The following is a 19,371-nucleotide window of genomic DNA, read 5'->3' on the forward strand; positions in this document are numbered from 1 at the left end:
ATGCAAGAATATGATACTTGTTATTCCACAGCCTATGTATAAGTATCTTCCTCCACACATGTAACAATGTTTCTTTATACTAAGAAACATTTAGAAATAGTATAAACACTAAATATTAGCAAACCAAAGAGCAGTGCTTATATTCTTCAACAAATATCAAATTATTTCTTAAATCACACCATTTATTTACAGTAAATAACTTACACAGATTTTTAATCTATTCCATATAGAGTGCATACACACAGAAACAATGTAATTCATCACTACCAAGCAACGGAGCTAGTGTAATTTTGATTATCATCAATATTTATTTCTCAGTCTGTAACCTAATGTCCAACTGCTAGAAAGGATGGCAAACATTTACCACTGAACAATAAATAAAAACAAAGGTAATCCATACTCTGCATCTGTTTCATAAAATATCTCTTGACATGTAGCTGAAATACATTATTTCAGATTCTTCTATAATTGTCCAACTAATTGGTATTAGACAACCTTAATAGGGATAGCAGGAGAAATACCTTCTCTGGGATAAGTTATGTCAATGATTATATGTCTGAAATAATCTTAATTAGTATTAAAAAGTTTAAAATTTTTTAAAGTTTTATGATATAATTCCACAGTGATTAGAGAACAGTGCTGTATGATTTTAAGAACTTTAAAGCATAAAATTTTTTCACCTTGTTTTATGTCCCTGGATATGTTCCAGTGTCTTTTAGCTCATAGTCTAGGAGAATTTGAATAGAATTTATATCCTACTGTTGTGTGAAAATTGCATAAATTTTAATTATGTTAATTGGTTCATGGTTCCTTTCAGGTCTATTATATTCCTCTATTTTTCTGTATATTCATTCTATTAATTTTTGAGAGTTTTATATTGGAAGTGAAAAAAAAGCAAAAGTTGCTCAGTCATGTCTGACTCTTTGCAACCCCATGGGACTATACAGTCCATGGAATTCTCTAGGCCAGAATACTGGAGTGGATAACCTTTCCCTTCTCCAGGGGATCTGCCCAACCCAGAGATCGAACCCAGGTCTCCTGCAATGCAGGTGGATTGTTTACCAGCTGAGCCATAAGAAACGTCAACTAAAACTCTTAATTTATCTACTTAAAAAATAATTTTAATATATAGTGGAGCTATATGTAACTTTGTCCTATATTTTCCAAGTCTCCTGTAAATATTATACTTTCATAATTTAAAAAAATAGAAAAAAATTTAAGTTTATGATATATAAAAGGGTTTATTCGGAATTTTTAGGAGGGGGGTGGGTGGGTGAGGTAAATAAGTCATGGTAAAATTTCTTTTTTCAACAGAAAATGAAAAGTATAGACTGTCATTGTGGTTTATAAACATCATTTCAATAACATCCTAAAAATCAGCCCATTGGGAACAAAACCCCTCTGTAACAAAGTATTAAACAGATAAGATGCCATAAATTATCCAATAGAAATCTCTAGTGTTACTCAAAATAAATTGGATGTAGATGGGACTTCAGAGAGCATCTACTCCACACTTGTCATTTTAAGCAGAGGAGATTGATGCTCAAAGAATTATATTCATCATTTTCATAGCAAATACATTAGTAGTGAAGCATCATTACTAGTGAAGCATCGGTACTGGCTTCCCGATTTCCACTTCCAAACTCTACTCACCCAGAGCACTTTTTAAGCAATTAGAACTCACCCAAAGTTTAATCGTGAGTTGTGCTGAGATTTTTTTTCTTACCCTTTTGGACTTCTTCAGGCAACCCTATGTCCTTCCACTTTCAACACACTGCTCTGCCTTAACTCAAAAAAATTAGGACCAAAAAGGGTCTGATGATCCATCTTCACCCTTGTTAACTTCCATCCTGTGCCAGTGACAGAGTTGACAAAGTAACAAAAATTCCTTGAGATTTATTTAAGCCCTTTCTGTATCTGTCCAAAGAAAGAATTTACCAGAAAAGACTGATAAAGAAAATGCTAAATCAAGTCTTAAACAATGAGGACATTATTGCCTCGATCTCCCAAGTGCTTTAAAATCAAGGTCCCAGTTCCCCATCTCAAGAATGCAGGGTTTCTGCACCGTTTTCATTTGCTGTCATCAGTGTGGACTTCATCTGGAGGTTACTTTGGTTTTTGTTGATATAGAAGGAATGGAGACTTTCCTATTTTCCTCTGGTGGGAGTGAAAATGGTTTTCCATAGGCTTCTCTTAAGAGTCTAAAAAAATTTCCCTGAAGCCTCCAAAAAATTTCTCCTTGCATCCCAACAGCCAGAACTCAGTTATACCCTAAAGCAATCATCAGCAAGGGAGAAAAGATCATCTTTAGACCAAACAGTACATCTATGAAACAAAGGACAGGATGGTTTTCCCTATGACACATGACTTTATGCAACAAGATACTGAACAACATGTAGTTTCTATGAGAAAAGGAAGGAGGGGATCATAGTTGCTGAGCAGTCAGCCCTCAAAGTTCATTACTCCTTTAGCTACAAAATTTCCATACACAGCCTTATTGCCTTATTTTCAAAATTCCCAGCCCTACCCACATGCTCCTATCCCTTCCCTAAAGGAGAAGACTCAGCATCTCATATGGTCCCTGCATTAAGCTTCAAGTCCAGATCCTTAGATAATGGCCACTATTGCCAGTAGGTCCAAATTGCTTAGTGAACTCCATCTAAATGATAAGGTATCTACTCCTTCATATCTACACACCAATTAACAGTGGGATAAGACCAGCAAGCAACTATAAAAAGCAACCAAAAGTAATCATGGGTCCAAAAATGTGCTCATACTCTCCTCCAGGACAGGGGAAGAACAGATTTTCAGTCTGGAAAAGGAACAAGTTCTTGGGTGGCCCACATCTCTGCTCTCTACCGTCATCCATTTTCCTCTATGGACACACTGCTGAATGTGGCTATCACATGCATGCCCAGTTGCTTCAGCTGGGTACGACTCTTTGCGACTCCATGGACCATAACCCACCAGACTCCTCTGTCTATAAAACTTCCTGGCAAGAATATTGGAGTGGGTTGCCATTTCCTCCTTCAGGGGCTCTTCCCAGACCAGGGATCAAACCCTCATCTGTGTACACTCCACTGGCAGGTGTATGCTCTGCTACTGAGCAACCTGGAAAGCCTGAATGCAGCTATCAGGCAAGATCTAAGAAATATTTTTAATATTCTAATTTTAGTCTATAATTTAATATTTTTTCTCATGTACAAGAAGTTGGAAAGGAAGTATTTAAGTAAAAGAAAGCTTTTGTTCCATAATTTCGACTTTTCAGAAAAGGTTTTCCAGTTACAATTTAGAGAGGGTGGCATAATTAGTCAATAAAAAGAAAACCTTTCTTTTTTCAATTTCATAATTATAGCAAAGTTAAAAACAAAATTTCAAATATCTTTAATTGGTATAATCAAATGTTAATCAATGATGTAGATGTTAAATGACAAAGATGAGGTTGTCGTTGCTCAGGTATTACCCTCCTGCTACCAAGCTTATTACTTTAGGCCCTTTGAGCATATGGACCTTATGATTTCCTTTCTGCTTTACTCGCACGTGTCTAATCAGTCATGGTACACTGAAAATACAAACCCAGTCACTAAGCAGATTTCTAGGGTATTTTCTGTTCCCAAACCCTGAACTTCATGATATTTCTGGACTATGGCCCAACAAGTGCACTAACAGCTTTTTGCTTAGTTTAGACAGAAAGATGTTTTATTAATATTTTAATAATACATGCTAGAACAAAGGAAACATATGAAATAGGTAATTTTCCTGATTCCCTTTCATGCCAAATTTCTGCAGATTAACTTTATAACTATATTAGCTATTTCATTTTTCTGTTAACCTTAAAACACCTAAAGCAACTTATTAAACAAAAGCAAGTATCAACAGTAATCAGCTCAATTATGGCTATCATGAAGAAAATACAGAGACACAAAACATCAGGAAAACCCTCAAGGCTCCATGTAAAAAGAAATACAACCACAACTTGGTATATACATACACAATCTGCAAGTTTAGAGAGCACATGGAATGGAGAAAAATTTAATAATAATTTCTTAAGAACTGGGAGCGAATGTAGAAGATACATAGATTGATGAGAGGCTGGAGAGTCAAATGTTTTCCACAGAAGCCAAACCAGGAAGGGCATCAGGAAGGATCTGGAGGTTTGCATGGCTGAAGCAGACACTTGTGTTAGAGATCACTGGGCATGTGTAGAAGTTGGGAAGCGCAAATACCCAGGATGACCACTTCAGGCTGCACTGTGACCTAGCTTGTGATCTTAGATAAATGAAGAGTTCTTCATTGTGAGGAGGAAACACATGATTTTGGATGAAGTCATGATTTTCATCTATAAGTAATATTTACTTTGTGTTATTTTATAGCTAGGGAAATGAGAACAAATGTGTGGTATGAGACAAATATATGGCAAAGCAGAGGAGTGTTGTAAAAAAAGATGAGCATCAAAGTACAGGTTCAATGACACAGATATTGGTATGGTTTCAAAACCACACTCAGTGAAATGGTTAGTATACATCTGCTACTGCTGCTGCTAAGTCGCTTCAGTCGTGTCTGACTCTGTGCGACCCCACAGATGGCAGCCCACCAGGCTCCCCCGTCCCTGGGATTCTCCAGGCAAGAACACTGGAGTGGGTTGCCATTTCCTTCTCCAATGCATGCGTGCATGCTAAGTCACTTCAGTCATGTTCGACTCTGTGCGACGCCATGGACAGCAGCCCACCAGGCTCCTCTGTCCACGGGATTCTCCAGGCAAGCATACAGGAGTGGGCTGCCATTTCCTTCTCCAGTATACATCTATGTATACATAATACATTCAAACAATGTTTCCTACAGTATTGCAATTGCTAATATTAGAGGATTAGATATCAGACTGGCTTGAGAGTCTATTCTACATCTGCCTCTGATAGCGGCAAGACCATGGCCCACTTACAGAAACTCCCTAAGCCTCAGCTTGCTCACACCATGGTGATAACCCCCTAACAAGATCATTGTAATCATAACACTGACTTCCCTGGTAATTCAACAGAAAAGAATCTGCCTGACAATGCAGGAGATGTGGGTTCAATCCCTGGGTCAGGAATACTCCTGGAGAAGAAAATGGCAACCGACTCCAATATTCTTCCCCGGGAATCCCAAGGACAAAGGAGCCTGGTGGGCTACAGTCCATGGAGTTGCAAAGAGTCGGACACAACTTAGCAACTGAACAACAACAGAAACGACAACCATAATATCAGGTAATGATCCTAGAAACCTAAATTCAGTGTTAGAACATCGTACTTCCTCAGTAAATAATAACATTATTTGTCATCATCAGCTGCCCAACTTCTCAAAAAGTATAATCGATATTAAATTGCATTTACTTCATGCACATTTCAAAAGAAGTATCTCATTTTACAAAGATAATCTGAAGATAATGACATAATGACAATTGTGTCATATTTTCCAGCCCAAATGTATTTTATAATAACAATTGACTAATATATGTCAGGTCTTTCAGCTCCATGAGAAGTTTCTAAATAAATTCAAAGAATCATTATTTCAACTTTTCTAGCAATAATAATGAAAAAAAGAAGAAAAACAGAAAAAGGAAACAAAAAAAAAAGGTCAATTTAAATGCGACTGAATGACTTCCACACAAACATTTAGTATGTCTCAACATCATCATCTCCTGGCCCCTGGAGGATAAGCACATGAATAATCATGTAGATTTCAGAGGCTGCAGTTTCTTCTCTTTGGCTGATACAGGTCATCAGGACCAGAGTGAATCTTAGCACAAGCACAGCTGAGACTATCTCACTAGCAACCAGTGTCGTAACAAGGAAAGATGTCCCCAACGTGAATAAGTGCACAACACGTGTGCCGATGGAAACCTGAGCACTCACGGCAGCCAATTACCAACAGGAGCGCCGTTTTGCTGCAACCAGATCTCATTTAAAATTCACAGAGATAAAAAGTACCCAAAATAAATGTAAAATGTGCATCCATTCCTGCCCAGACAATAATACTGTCTGGAAAACTATGGCTGCATATTTACCATCTGGCAACTGGGAAACATTAGCAATGGAGCAGCTAGCTGCTTGAGCAAGAGCTACCACATACCCACATGCACGGAAAATCTGAATCAGCAACAAAGTCAGAAGCATATGTCCTGCCAAAGAATGAATATTCACAGTGTTGCCAGTACCACACAGGTTGAATTAAATGCAAACACCAAGAACTTTACAGTTCGACATTGATATTCTGCCTGACAGCAACATCAAAGATCAAAACATAGCAATGATATAGGATAATTCCTCAAGGGTTTGTATATAGTTAGTGTGAGGAAATGAATCAGAGACTAGTTACAATCTTCAGAGGAATGGCTTTTCTGAGCAGGAAAGGCTACCGTAAAGGAAGAGAATACACATCACACAGAGAATCCCCAAGTGCATACACACGAGGCAAACCGGCTTTGGAAATCCTTTCCAAAGATGTAATGGTTTTAGCCTTTAAAATCTGAGTATGTTAATTTCTCTCTCTCTCAAGTCTTAAAATGTATGTATCGCTACCCTAAAACCATTCAGCATTAAGAATCAGTAGAAGGACTCTCTGAAACTAAGTATATATTCCCATATCTCTCATACAACTGCTCTTTGCTTTATCATAGTCTATATCAAGATCAAATTTAAAAGTTCAAACACAGAAAACTAGACTTGCAAACATGAGGCTAAAATGAAAGTTCATCCAAACATATAAACATCAAATAAGCCTGCAGACACGTAAACCAAATGTCTACCTGCTAGCATATGTATTTACCCTGACAAGGTCCTGTTTTCATCGCTCCCACTGTTTCATTTCAAGGTATCTGGCCAAGGTTAAGCTAGAAACCTATTTTTAATTGCTGACTTTTGATAGAAGACATCTCTAACTTGGAAATACTGCTTCAAATAATGTATAATGCAGAGAAATTGCAGTCTGAATCTCTTGTAAGCATCAGAAACAAAGAATTAGGTACAGTGCAATTTGGATCATTGTGTTACCAAATGAACCAAGTGACTGTAATTAAACAATAAGCATTCCTCAATCGATTTATTCCATTTGGTTTCCCCTGGGTAACCGACAATAAAAAGAAATCTTCCAAAAAACACAGGTCTGGTCGTGCTTTTCCTGCAGTTGCAAACTTTCAAAGGCCTCCCTTGTCTTTAGGAGCAGCAACTATTAGTGTGGCTTTTGGGGCCAACGTCAATCTGGCAATCCCACAGTGAAGAGAAGAGGTTTTCCCAACATTGCCAAGAATGAGGAGGACCCTTATCAACTTCACAATTGCTCACAGACTATACACCACCCTGCATGATTGTAGAACTTTCAGTAGTTATCACCTGAAGAATGCATACTAAGAATGAAATTAGTAAAGACTTTATCAATTATAACATCTGCATATATATGAAAATAGTATGTATAATTACTATCTACACAAAATTTTGAGAGCAGAAGAGGTTTGAAGACCTCTATAGTGGCTTTCTACTTCATAGTTGAGGCAAAAGTTTTGCTCAGCCGTGTCCAACTCTTTGTGACCCCATGGATTGTGGCCAGCCAGGCTCCTCTGTCCATGGAATTTTCCAGGCAAGGATACTGGACTGGGTGGTCATCCCCTTCTCCAGGGGAATCTTCCCAACCCAGGGATCGAACCCAGGTCTCCTTCATCGCAGGCATATTCTTTACCACCTGAGCCACCACGGAAATCCTTACAGTTAAGGAACCACTCATACAGTGAAAAGAGTAAGAAGTGAGGAATTCTTGGGCACTGTTGTTGTTCCACTGCCTAGCACTATGCTTGCAGGAAGTGTGCTATGTTTATTTGCTAAAAGAATGAAATAGGTCTCTTGCTGCAGCAACACCAGTGAGAGCAGGACTGTAGGCTTGGAGCGTAACTTCTTGGATTGTTTTAAGAAAATGGCAGACAAGCTGAACATGGGGGAAATGGCCAGCTTCAATAATGCCAACCTGAAGATGGAGACGCAGGAGAACACCCTGCTGGCCAAAGATATCATTGAGGAGGAGAAGCAAGCAAAGTGAAATCTCCTAAGGACCCGAGGAACTCTCCACCCCATCATCTTAGAGAGCCCAGTCATGACGTGGAGTAAGAGTCACCTGCAAGACAGACACAAGTGACAAGTTGCGCTGTGAATCCAGGTACTCCACGCTGATGCCACTGGCCTGTGGGCCTTTGTAAATCCATGGCTGATTCATGTCAATGTATGACAAAACCCACTACAGTATTGTAAGGTAATTAGCCTCCAACTAATAAAAATAAGTGGAAAAAAAAAGGGGGGACCCTCCAAACAGACTGCCCTGTGTAGGGTGTTTGAACAAGGATGGCTACAATAATAACTGCAATGTGGCTGAAAAGAATGTGCAATGAGTGATTTTAGGTCTGATTAATGTAAGCAAATTGAACTACTTATGAGTTTTCCAGACAGAAAAAACACCTCCCTGGTTTAACCTGATATTATAAAAAAGTATTTGTATGATTAATGAAAATAAAACACATCTTGTGACCAAAAAAAAAAAAAAAGAAGAATGAATGGTTTTAGACCACAGTTTCAGTCATAGTTACTAAACTTTGGGACTCTGCATTAGCTGTCTCCTCTAGTGGACTGCTCATTCAGGTATCCACAAGGCTCCTTCCATCAGTTCCCTCAAGTCTCTGCTTAAATTCCACCTTTTAAATGAGGCAAACTCCCATGCAGGATTCTTAAGATCCTCTAACTTAGTTCACTGGATTTTCTTTCCTCTAGTGCTAATCGCTCTCAACGATTCTCTAAATTACTATTGAATTTTTTTTGTTATTATTTTTCCTTTGTCTCCCACTCATTAGAAGGCAAGTTCCACAAGTAGAGAGGTTTTCTGTGACTTCCTCACATTCTAAAACAATGCCTGGATGGGACTTCCTTGGTGGTTCAGTGACTGAGACCCTGACCTTCCAATGCAGGTGGCGCAGGCTGGATTCCTGGTTCAGGAACTAAGATCCCACATACCATGTATGGCCAATAAATAAACAAATGCATGTGTATTGTGTGTGTGTGTGTGTTTGGGGGTGTGTGTGTGTACACACTATGCCAGCTTGGCAGCCCTTGGTGTGTGTGGATGCACACACACACATATACATACATATAAAACAATGCCTGGCATAATGACACTTTAGCAATGATTCAATCTTTGGATAAATCATGTCTTTTTGTTGATGCTGATCCTTCCTCTATTAAAAAAATAAGGAATAAAATCTCTCCTACTTCATTTACAGAGTGGTTTGAGGATCAAATGAATGTGATCCAATCACTGTTCTGAAATATATGTAAGTAAACTTGTAATTCTTTCACATGGGATAATGCAAGTGAAGCGGGTGAAAGAAGGAAGACGACCCTCTCCTTCGTAGAGGCCTACAGTTTGGGAATGATACTTCACTGACATGACTTGAGAGCTGTAACTAGAAAGATAGGTTACAAGTTTCAATTACAAATTATAAGCCATCCTACTTTAACTTGGGACTTTTTTTTCCCTAAAACATCCTTAGTTTCCCAACTGAGTTCAGTGTGGTTCTCTACCATCATAGATATGATGGTTAGTCATGGCTAGATTAAGGTGCCCCAGTTTGGCGAAAACTAGTCTAGATCTGGATGTGGAGGTATTTTTCAGATATAATTAATATTTACAATAAGTTTATGTTAGGCAGAGCACATTATCGTCCATAATGGGTGGGCCTCATCCAATCAGTTGAAGACTTTAAGAGCAACGACAGAGGTTTCACAAAGAAGGAATTCTGCCTCAGGACTGAAGCCTGCCTGGACTTCCTAGTCTGCCTGCCGGCCTGCCTCCCATAGCGATTTCAGACCTGCTGCTTCCCACAATCAAGTGGCAACCTCTCTCTACCCCCACATATACCCTATTGGTCCTGTTTCTCTGAAAAGTCCTAACTAATACAATAGAGTTCTGGTGACTGAAGCTTTAGAAACAATGCTAGGGATTTATCTTCTTAAGAGAAAAAGCAACATGCTCAATGTCATTAAGTTACTGCTTCTGGAGACTAGCTTGACATATTTAATGCACAGATTTTAAGTGTCAAGTTCAGTAACTTTTGAAAAATACAACTGTATATCTACCATCTCCATCAATATACAGAAATTTCCATCACCACTCTTGCCTTTTTCCACTGTGCTGATCTCTATGACGGATTAGTTTTGTCTGTTACAGAATTTCATACGTAAGAATTCATGCAGTACTCTTTTGAAAACGGCTTCTATTGCTTAACTATGTGTTTGAGATTCAACCACATTGTCAAGTATACTATAGATTTAATTTTTAACTTTTATGTTTAGGTTTCTGGTCACCTTGAATGTTGGTATTAAGTAAAAAGTGGAGGTTGATGTTCACTGCTGTCTGGTAACTCTTTCCAAATGTTCTAGAACCATTTGTTGAGAAGATTTTCTTTTCCCTATAAATCACCTAGAGGTCTTTGCAAAAATCAATTCACTATGTATGTGTGTGTCTATTTTTGACTCTCTAGTTTGTTCAGTTTCTCCTTCTTATACCAATTTCACATAGGTTTAATTCTGTACTCTTAGGATTCTTTATATCAGCTGGTATTGATCATGCAATTTTATTATTTTTAAAAAAATACTTACAGCTATTCTAAGCCCTTTGCATTTTCCATATATATTTGAAATCAGTTTTTCATTTAAAAAAAATCAGTGCCTGTTGCTATTTTGATTTGGATTGCACACAATTAAAGCTCAGTTGGTAGACAACTCTTCATTTTGTCAGTCCAGGAACATGATATGTATCTTTACTTCAGGTCAGTTGCTTAGTTGTGTCCAACTCTTCGTGATCCCATGGGCTGCAGCATACCAGGCCTCCCTGTCCATCAACAATTCCAAGAGTTTACTCAAACTCATATTCATCAAGCTGGTGATACCATCCAACCATCTCATACTCTTGACATCTCCTTCTCCCACCTTCAATCTTTCCCAGCATCAGGGTCTTTTCAAATGAGTCAGCTCTTTGCATCAATCAGGTGGCGAAAGTACTGAAGTTTTAGCTTCAGCATCAGTCCTTCCAATGAATATTCAGGACTGGTTTCCTTTAGGATGGACTGGCTGGATCTCCTTGCAGTCCAAGGGACTCTCAAGAGTCTTCTCCAACACCACACTTCAAAAGCATCAATTCTTCGGTACTCAGCTTTCTTTATACTCCAACTATCACATCAATACATGACTACTGGAAAAACTTTGACTAGACAGACCTTTATTGGCAAAGTAATGTCTCTGCTTTTTAATATGCTGTCTAGGTAGGTCATAACTTTCCTTCAAAGGAGTAAATATCTCTTAATTTCATGGCTGCAAACACCATCTGCAGTGATTTGGGGGCCCAAAATCACCTTACTTACTAGGTATTAATTAATTTCTCTCAATAATATTTTGTAATATTAAGTATAGACATCTTAAAGATTTTTCTAAACTAATATTCCTAAGGCTTTTATGATTTATTAGTGATAGTCTAATTTTTAACTTTAGTTTCCAAGTTGTGGCTAGAATATGAATAAAATTTTTCTGTATTTTCTGTATATTTAAAATATAAAAAGCAATATGCCTCCAAAGTTAATTAGCTCTGGGACTTCAAAAAAAATACATATTAAAAACCCGTGAAATTAATATTCTACATAGCATAATGTAGAAAACGTTGCTTTACTTCTAAGGTAAATTTAACTCCAATAAACTATAATTATAATTTGGAATACACTAATTCTCTCAACCACAGAGTCTCCCATAGATCAAAAAATATAAACATAACGATCTTAGGTCACTACACTTATAAGCATGGGCTTCCCGGGTGACACAGTGGTAAAGAACCTGCCTCCCAATGCAGGAGACACAGGTTCCATTCCTGAGTTGGAAAGATCCCCTGGAGGAGGGCATGGGAGCTCACTCCAGTATTCTTGCCTGGAGAATCCCCATAGACAGAGGAGCCCAGCGGGCTACAGTCCATGGGGTCGCAAAGAGCTGGACATGGCAGAAGCAACTTAGTACATGCTTATCAACTTGGGAATAAATGGAAAAAACACTCTAGTATAACTGCTGCAATTATAAAAGATGTCAAATGTCAATCTCGTTTTTTAAAAGAAGCTTTATAAATCAGTGCAGAGGCAGGACACAGGGACCCCAAGGTACAGTTCCTCTGTGTGCTGCACCCCATGGTGTGAAAGTGGCCAATTTACGTAGCATTTTCTTCTTCATTTATGCAGGATCCTCTTCCCCTACTCTGTTGGAACTTAGAACTCTCCCAACCTCTTCACCACCAACACCAAGCTTCTTCTCCTTCAACAAGTAGCAGTAAATATGAGTTTTCATACTTTGGGGCTGATTGATTTCAATAAAACTGAAATTTATCAATGGCAAAATTTACCAGGAGCAGACAATTTAAGCCTTAATAATAGAATCAAACACTTGTTCATCTATGTTAAAAAAAAAAAAATATATATATATATATATTAGCAAGCAGATGAAGAGCCACAGTGATAGAAGGCAACAAACTGGCCTTTATATCACACTGGGAATTTACCTGGAAGAAACCTAATTTAGCCCTTTCAAGCTATGTTGTAAAGCAGAGAGGACTGTGAACCTACCTCTGTATTGTCCAGACACAACACTATAGTCCTGAGATATAAAACACGGAGTTTTCTCTAAGTGGATGAAATAGGACACTTTCATCTCTGACTCCTTCTAGAATATGGAGACCCCTGTGTCCAAGTAGAACATAGAGGGTCCACTGGAGAGCTTCTCTGTATAGATCACTCTACTCTGCCCCCAAAGAGATTTTACACACATATGTACTTTTTTTAACGATGAATTTCCAAGCTCCCTTAACCATGTCTATCCACATCCTTTCTGCCTCCTAATATTTCCCTTAGTTTGATGATGAGGCTTCTGACAAAGTAGCACATCGTGGAATTAAAAGCTCTCTGTCAACACAAACATAAAAGTCTTATGAGAAAAGAGAAAATTCTACAGGTAATTTTTCTCTATCTAGAACAAGCTAGGTGAAGGAAAACACTAACTTTGGATTTACTTTTTGTTTTATTTTGCTGTGGTTTTCATGAAGAAGCTTTTGTTTCTCTGTGTGTGTTTAACTGAATTGCAAGAGTATAAGGTATACTTTCCTTTAAGATAGAGAGGATCCTACAGATAAGATGACCAGATAGAACAAGAATCAGTGGTCTGATCCACTTTAATACTGAGAAACTTGTGCAAACTCAGAAACTCTGCTCTGTGAGTTTAAGAGTTTTCTTTCATGTGTTTTGGTGGAGGGATAGGGGGTTAAAGTATGGCATATTTTCTAGGGATGTTGCTGGGGAGGTGGCTTCTGGGAATCGGTGGGATGAGAGACTGGAAAAGAGATTTTGCAGTCTGAAACATCTACCCAGATCATTCTGATATGATGGGTTCCTGCACCAGCACTGTGATTACCCCACCCCCACAAAGACTCATGGGGGCAAATTATTTAAAAAAAAAAAAAAAGGGCATGAAAAACACTGTTTACAATATTCTTCATAATATACAATTAGAAGTCCAACCCAAAACAAAGTAAGCTGCAACTGATCCCTGGAAGCAGAGTTAAGCAGATAATGAAGGTGAATGCTATTACAGAAACAGTGGGCTGGCTCCCTGGTGCTCTCTGGAATGTACCCCACTAAGCCAACTCTGTCAGTGAAACACAGCAAGCATCTAAGAACAATTCTTTCTGGAACCAAGTAGTTCCATAGAGATTTTGTTTGTTTGTTTTAATAGGGTTAATTTTTAACCTAACTTCAACTTTTAGTCTGTTTCTCTGCAAACTTCAGTTTTTCAAATACAGCCCCACCTGCAGCTGATGAAGACAGCCCAGCTCAGGAAACTATCTGTCTAGGTCTCAGAGATGCCGCAGCCAGTGTCAGATGCAGCACACTGACAGGGACACTTCCCAGGAGGGCAGAGCATGGCCTCAGCTTAGTAGTAGTGGTCAAAGTTGCTCAGTTGTGTCTGACTCTTTGCAACCCCATGGACTATATGGTCCATGGAATTCTCCAGGCCAGAATACCGGGGTCAGTAGCCATTCCCTTCTCCAGGTTATCTTCCCAACCCAGGGGTTGAACCCAGGTCTCCCGCATTGCGGGCAGATTCTTTACCAGCCGAGCCACAAGGGAAGCTCGGCTTACCCCATTTAAAATGATGCAGACCAAGTCCTGGGAAGTCTTTAGCTTCATTCCAGACAGGAGTTAGGACTGAGAAAGTACAGTGATACTCAGACGGGAAGGGGCGAGGGCACAACCTTTAAAAGAATGGCACTGCTGTTGAGGACGCAACATAAACTGGTTAGAACCAACTATGTCCAAGATGGAAGAGGACTGACTTCCACTAGACCTTGACCTTCTTATAATATATTGGCATATACTAAATGACACACTCACAGTGCCATGACAGTTCCAAGCGTCAGTCACTCAGTTGTGTCTGACTCATTGTTCTGTCCATGGAATTCTCCAGGCACAAATACTCAAGTGGGTAGCTATTCTCTTCTCCAGGAAAGCTTCCCAACCCAGGGATCAAACATGGGTCTACTGCATTGTAGACAGATTCTTTAGCATCTGAGCCACCAGGGAACCCTACGACAGTTCCCAAGCTGACCATAAAAAGACAAAAAGTGGGTGGTGGCCCACTTCCTGGAAATCTCCTCTCCTTCCCCCAAAATAGCTGGAATATTTCTCCCACTCATTAGCCTATATAATTAGCCACATCTATAAAAACTGACTACCCCATACCCTGGGGCCTCTTGTGCCTCTCTTGCCTTCTGAGATGACCCACAATCCCTCTTTGGAGTATCTCCCTGAATAATCCCTTTTCACTTTACTATGGCTCATTCTTAAATTCTTTCCCGCACGAAGCCAAGAACCAAGTTTTGGCAGCCATAACCTTGGACGTTACCTGGGAGGTGACCACTGTCTCGTGCACCAATTTTTTCCCTGCAACAATATGGTAGAGCGAGGGCTCTTCTATAAAAAGCTTCTTCCCTCCATTGGACTTTTTCTCAGGGAATGTCTTCAGGCTCTGCTCTGCAAGCCCCTCCCACCTCTGCATGTCCATTCTTGTCATTCCATGGATACAGACCATTCGCTTTGCCTGCACTCTTCACTCCTCTGTAAAACCTAAAGACAAAGTCTGGTCCTAGGTTTCCAAGACACCCAAGCCAGGATACCTTCGGTTCATATGCCATTCTCAAGGAAAGACCTGCCAATCTCCATGGCCTCAACACTTCATCCCTAAACATCCAAGAAGTGAAGGTTGGAGCATAAAATAACCTGAACAAGAATACCAACTACTTAATCAGAAGTCCACTAAATGTTAATAATTTAACATTTTGGACAGCGTATATGGCATTTCTTTTTAATTTAAGAATCTCTTCTATAAAAGTCTCATTGAGTAGGTGAACACTGGGGTACATTTGAAGTCCAAATCCAGTTCAGCTACTTATAAGCTTATGGTACGGGGGAGTCAAAGTCTGCGGGCCTGGAATTTCTCACCAGTGTACAGTGGAACTATTAGCACCCACATCACAAGACTCTTCTGAAGTTTCAACAAGAGTGTATATAAATGTGCACAGCACATGCAATGCTTAGAAAGTATAGCCCTCTTTCCATACTACCTGAATGGCTAATTTTAACAAATGCCCTTCATTTTGCAGATTTGCTTACATAGGCATGGAGAGTAGAAACTAAAAAAAAAAAAAACACCAGAATATGCAAAGAGAGTTCATGGAGTTATTTTAGGCTGAGAAAAGAAATCTGTAGATATATTCACTATAAAAGCAGAGGTATTTTCCAGAAGAACATGGCAGATTTAATTTCAAAAATAAGGAGTCTCAAACCTGAACATTTGCAAAGAATTCCAGAAGTAAGTCCTAATTAACAAAAGAGCTATCTTCACTGATCAAGGAAGAAGATCTGTTCCTATCACATCAAACTTTCTGGGAACAGGAAAGCAGCCATTACTCAGTTTCACCTTCTGGGAACAGCAAAGACAGTGAACACATGGATGACTCAGAGTTTTGCTGCCATCTTCATAGTAACAAGTCTCCTCATAACCTTGCATGCATGTTATTTTAATACACAAAATATGCCAACCCTGCTAAGTACTCAGATGCTGACAATCATGTTTTAGTGAAAGACAATGGCACTTTGTTCATCTTTTGGCAGTTGGGAAAACCCCTTTAAAAAACCAAAATCCTACCCAGGTCAAACAGAATAAGTCAAACACGATAAACGTAACACACCCACATCATGAATACACCATTGTGAATCTCAGCAAGGTTCAAGTACAGAAGGAAAATCTAGTTATGAAACCAACCTGTGTGTGTGAGAAGGGCAGACCCTCCTCCTAGGGCAGCAGATGGGGACCAGGCATAAGGCTGGTATAGAGGCAGCAGGCTTTCCACTGGGTACGATGTTTAAGTTTAAAACCATGTGAATTCACTTTTTCTCAAAAAAAAAAAAAATTCAAAATGGAAACACAAATCTACAAATCTTGGCATTGTCTCATTTGCAAAAAAACTGAGCTTTCAATTCAGGACTGTCACCTCCTTCATTCCTTTAGATGTCAAACTTTATATTTTCTACTGGAAAATTAGGGGCTTTTTTGAGTTTTGTACAGTATAAAATTTTGAGAACAGCAGAACTCTTGACACATAAATACTCTGCACAAATCTCTGTACTAAGAAATGATAAAATTCTAGCACAACTTCTAGCAGGGGAGAAAAAAAAAACAAAACCACTGCCAGTAGAACATACTGTTGTTCCAGCCAATACAAGGGGATAAGCCCCTGATCTCAACCCTTCCCCACTTCCTCATTCTCCCTTTAAAAGGCCCAGTCACCTAAACACAGACTGAATGGAACTCATTTGCTCCTCCCAGGATTCAGTCAGTAGTTACTGAAAAAAATCTGTTTTCATAGCTGAAGCTAGTGTATGGCGTTTTTAAAAAAATCTTTGACAGTAGCGCCTTTGTTATGTGTAAAGAATATGTCCAAAGACCCTAATTAATTCTTAAAACCTTGTTTAGCATCATAGCACAAAATTGTCCCAGTTAAATGAATTAGAATAGAAGAAGTAAAATATTTAATTGATGCCCTTAAGTCTTCTAACAATTCTATAAACACAGATACACCATTTGAGTCTAAGTTGCAAACCTGCAGAATGAGCCAAGAACAACAAAGAAAACATTAATCTTGTAAACACACACTAAAATTATTCTTGTATCACCATTAAAATAAAATTCTCTCAATTTCCACAGAGAATTTGTGCTGTTTTTCCATTGTTTGTATTGTTTTTGTTTTCATATTATTTGTACTTGTTTCCTGAGTATATGATCAGAACATGAAGTTTTTAAACTTCAGGAAAGGTTTTTTCTGACTTTGTGTCTTTGCACTGACTAGAGAACTCATTAATGTAAATCTATTAATGGTGTTTCTGGTATCCAGATATTGTTAGTTTCACAGTCTAACAAACAATCAGACATTCCACTCAAATTTATTCCAAAACCATCATTTTAAGACTTCTCAATTCCAAAAGAAATGCCTTTCCTTCTGTGGGCATTGCTACTTTTCTACAAAGAAATTTCTGCTACCTCAGACGAGCTCTTGTGCAAGGAGTACTTATACTAAGTAAGTACTCAGTACTTACTAAAGGGCATATTTCTCATTATAGGGACTCAAATGAATGCCTCTGCATAACCACAAACTGTTAAGGGTTACAGATGTTGAAAAGCATTCTCTCACTCTAGAAATTGGAAATGTTATACTTATATATATACATACATCTATATATCAATTTATATTTATAATTAAATTTAAATTTATATATAATTTATATATATAAATATATATATATAAACGTATATATTTACCTCAAGAGCAGTGTTTAAACACAGGAATAGTTACATTTCCAATAGATATCTAGAAATACTATGAACATAATCTGCATTAAATATTTTCTGCATGGCATTCATAGTCTTACAAATTCAAAACACTTATAGAATTCAAGAACAATTTGAAGCCTAAAGATTCAATTAACAATGCAAGTTGATGCCTAAAACAATTTCTGCACACCATTAATCAAGATGCAGCTACCTTATCACATCTTAAGATGTCTTATAAGTCCATTAAAATTTTCTGCAAAAATTTTGCAAAAGTAAAATCACAAGGCTTTTTCCAAAATGTAAATATCACACACATTTAAATGCCTAACATTGTGAAAGATTAATAAATTGGCATGTCATCAATTCCCTTAAGCAATAAAGCAAGTACTTAACAGACAATGACTGTTCACACGGCAGTGTGGTGAGAAAGCCTGCAGAAACCTGAAACAGAAACATCTATAACATAGATATAAAAAAGCCAGTATTGCTTAACAGTGCACTTTATTGCTGAACTCTTTCAACTCAAAAGGAGTTGCATTCTTGGTTTTTAATTTCTGCTTTTAATGGTACAAATCAACTTATTTACAAAACAGAAATAGAGTCACAAATGTAAAATATAAACTTATGGTTACCAAAGGGGAAAAGGGTGGGAGGTGGGTAAGTTGGGAGGCTGAGACTGATACATACACATCACTATATATAAAATAGATAACTAATAAGAATCCACTGTCTCTCACAGGGAACTCTACTCAATACTCTGCAATGGCCTATATGGGGAAAGAGCCTAAAAAAGAGTGAATATATGTATTTGTATAACTGATTCACTCTGCTGTCTAGCAGACACTAACACAACATTGCAAATCAATTAAAAATCTCTTTTATATTTTTCTAAACATTCTCATCTCAATATTCTTGAGCTACTTCTAACAATGGCCCACATTAAAAACTGTACTAGAACCTATTAGAACCTGGGTCTCCTGCATTGCAGGCAGATTCTTTACCAACTGAGCCACCAGGGAAACCCTGTATTAGTTCAGGATGCTGTAATATATTACCATAGACTGGGTGGCTTAAACAGTAAATATTTTTCACAGTTTTGGAGGCTGAAAAGTCCAAGATCAAAATGCAGGTATATCCAGTGTTTGGTGGGAATCCGCTTCCTGGTTTGAAGACTGCTATCTTCTTCTTCTATCCTCTTGGGTTACAGAATATAAAGGCACTAATCCCATTTATGAGAGCTCTACCTTCAGGATCTACTTATCTATCTCTGAATAACATCACATTGCCATTGGGATTTCAACATATGATTTAGCAGGGACACAAACACTCAGTCCATAACATGAATAGTTAATAATCTTTCATTTGGACCTGCCCAGCATCTGTTCCC

At 38.3% G+C, this 19,371-nt stretch overlaps 1 protein-coding gene and 1 pseudogene across 4 annotated transcripts in view; one reads left to right on the plus strand and one right to left on the minus strand.

Annotated features, from left to right (window-relative positions):
- Positions 1-19,371, minus strand: part of CRPPA (CDP-L-ribitol pyrophosphorylase A) — a 380,133-nt gene that overhangs the window by 137,625 nt on the left and 223,137 nt on the right. The gene's annotated exons all lie outside the window — the stretch shown is intronic.
- On the plus strand, positions 7,942-8,064 carry LOC136171177 (thymosin beta-10 pseudogene; annotated as a pseudogene).

The sequence above is a fragment of the Muntiacus reevesi genome, chromosome 6 (genome assembly GCF_963930625.1).
Source record: "Muntiacus reevesi chromosome 6, mMunRee1.1, whole genome shotgun sequence".
NCBI lineage: Eukaryota > Metazoa > Chordata > Mammalia > Artiodactyla > Cervidae > Muntiacus > Muntiacus reevesi.